Here is a 2929-nt window from a genome sequence, read left to right on the forward strand (position 1 = left end):
ACAGGCCCCATCCTAAGAGGGTGGTGAGAACTTCTGTTTCTCTGTGACTGTCATATACTGTCTTCTGGAACAACACTGTCTGTGTCCTTTTATGTCCAAATTCTTTGGTTTCCATTAATTCCTTTCCATTAAAGCTCTCTCTTCTGAGGACTCAGGCTGAGGTCAATCCGAGTGTCATGGCTTTGGGCCATAGCTCAGTGTCCCTCATGTCCGTCCTGGGGATCAACTCCTCACTGAGACTGGCACATAACTCTCTCCAGCAGCTCAGTACCATTCTCCACTGGGATATTACTTCAGCCTATTGTTCTCCTGCCTTGTAGGGGGAGTCTTTTTGGAAGGAGACTGACTGTTACTTTCAAAACATCTAGGATGTGTCTTTTTCCCAGATTTCCTCTTTCTTTTACATTGCATTCCAGACACCTATAAATAGCAGAGGGTGATGTGGCTCCATAGTGTAGCGGTTAGCACGTCTGCTTTACACGCAGAAGGTCCTGGGTTCGCGCCCCAGTGGAGCCACGGTCCATGGTCTATGGCCATGCCACCCTAAACAAGCCCGATCCCGTCTGATCTCAGAAGCTAAGCAGGATCGGGCCTGGTTAGTAGTTGGATGGGAGACCACCTAGGATGACCAGGTGCTGTAGGCATAAATAATAATAATAAATAATAAAAATAAAAAAATGGCAGAGGGCTCGCGACACTCATGCCATGACACCATGGCCGCTTCTAGCGCTTATGGTGGGTAAAACCAATGGAGCAACTTTTCCCTGGCAAGTCTCGGGATCTTTCTCAATACCATGCATCGGACTGTTGCTACTACCCGTCAGAACTGATTCTTACGGTGACACCTTTTTGCCTTCTTTACCTGAGACTCCCCATCGCATCTCCGCACCCTCTAACCAACACGTCTATAAGTGCTCAAAATTAACAGATGCTTCCCGTCAGCCTGCACATGACATTGACCCTAAAAGGATGTGCTCTCTGCCAGAGAGTTTGCAGTTGGTCTCAGATACACTAAGAGGTAAGGCTACTTGGCTGGGGTGGAAGAGGACCCGAAGCATAAGTCTATCGAGAATGGAACATGTCCCTTTTCAGAGCTAATGACTGTGCCTCTCCCTACTACTCATTTGTCTCTCACTGGCTAAGTGAAAGGAGGTTGTGTTCTAGAATTTATTGATTATAGAGAGCAGCTGTAATAAGTAATTATCACTTATGTAATTATTAACATATTATGTAATATGTAATTATCTAATTTATTATGTTATAAGTACCAAGTGGACACTTTTTCCCTACACAAAAGAAGAAGGACATGATAAATGCAGCTCAATTATTGTCACGAGTTACCTTGTATTTTGGATTCCTCAAGAGGTGCCAAAGCGGGGTCAGAGGGAGAACCAAGAAAAATGACATAGGAATGCAATATGTGGGATAGCTAAAAGATGTCTTCCTCATTAATGCATCCAACAAACAACTCCAAAAGCAAGCAAAATAAACAAAATAAAATCCTCAGTTATAGCCTTTCTTGAAACCCACGACTCAATTATGTAGCCATGTAGCTACGACTAGAGATCCGTTTTCTCTGACTTTTCCCCCACAATCCCATTACCACTGGGTTCTCCGGCCTGACGTTTGGGACTTTGATATTTGACTGCCTTTCTTTCCATGCCTTTTCTTGCCCCCAGCACTTTCGTTTCCAGATTGCTGGCTTCTGTTGGGCCCCCGCAGGCCAGTCCAAGAGACTCAGAGAACCCCAGGCCCCAGGTCTGCTGATCCGCCTCTGACATTGGACCTCCCTGGACACTTGCCAGGTTCCTCCTACCTAGCCCACAGCTTCGTTCCAGGACCATAACAGAATTCCCGCCTCCCTTCTCTGCCCATCACTCCAGGTGCTCCAGGGCTTGGGGTTGGGCCTCCCGTCCTGACTTTGTCCAGCTCAGCTTGGGGCTCTTCCTCAGGCCCATCGGTCTCCCCACTCTCTCCTTCTATCCCATGTCAGCTCACCCTTCTGCCTGCAGTTGGGATGGGTGAAATGTTGTTCCCCAGCTCTTCCTTTGCTCTCCTGTCCCTGAAGAGGAATTCACTTACCATTTTTATCTCACCTGGGTTGTTGCTATGTGCTCTAGGCGATAGATTGGACAAGGGGAAGCTTTAAAATAGCCACATTAGTCCTTTCTAATGTTTTCTTTCTGGAACGGCGGCTGGCGCTCCCTTAGGATTTCATCATGGATTTTTACTCCTAAGGGGTGGACATGTTCATTCAACCAGGAAGCACCTTATAATTTATCATTCCGAGTCGGGACGATTTTGAGAATGAAAAAGGTTCTGTTATTAATTATACCAGAATACCAGGAATAAACCAGGATTATACAAGCAACAGTTTTCTTCTTACCTTGACCTTGCCTTTGGCAGCCAGCATAGAGCAAACTTCCCTTGGCCAGCAGCTGCATCTCTGGCCATTTCTCTTGGAAGTGGTAGATGGATGTGACAGCCGCCATTTGGCTTTAAATTCAGAAAGATCCATGTGCAGGTCTTGGATCTGCTGCTTTCTAAATGCGTGGACCTGGACAAGTCGTTCCTTCGGTGACTCGGTTCCCCCATCTGTATAATGGGTACAACAGTAACTGTTTTATACAGGGCTTTTACGTTTAAATAAGGTAACACCTATAAAGCCTTTAAGTTAGGATAGTTCCAAGAATTCTAGTTTTTCTCTTCCTTCCTATTTCCCTAATGAAACCCGTGGAGCATGCCAGTTCCTCTCTGCTGAAGGCAAAGTGGTCTGTGATCTGCTGCTCAGTATTTTATCTTAAAATGGATTCCTGAGTCTGTGTTCCTAACATCTTCTACTGTACCAAATCAAAGGGCTGACATTCAATACGTTAAGCGAAGCGATTTTAATATATGAGACAGAGAGATTTCGCTTATGATCCAACTA

At 45.6% G+C, this 2929-nt stretch overlaps 1 protein-coding gene, 1 non-coding gene and 1 pseudogene across 2 annotated transcripts in view; all 3 read left to right on the top strand.

Moving 5' to 3' along the window:
* Window positions 1-2929, top strand: part of BMPER (BMP binding endothelial regulator) — a 250531-nt gene that overhangs the window by 244143 nt on the left and 3459 nt on the right. The gene's annotated exons all lie outside the window — the stretch shown is intronic.
* On the top strand, window positions 444-516 carry TRNAV-UAC. Its single transcript has one exon. It is a non-coding gene; the product is annotated as a tRNA-Val (tRNA).
* Window positions 526-644, top strand: LOC111741282 (annotated as a pseudogene).

The sequence above is a fragment of the Pteropus vampyrus genome, unplaced genomic scaffold, assembly GCF_000151845.1.
Source record: "Pteropus vampyrus isolate Shadow unplaced genomic scaffold, Pvam_2.0 Scaffold75, whole genome shotgun sequence".
In the NCBI taxonomy this organism is placed as follows: Eukaryota; Metazoa; Chordata; class Mammalia; order Chiroptera; family Pteropodidae; genus Pteropus; species Pteropus vampyrus.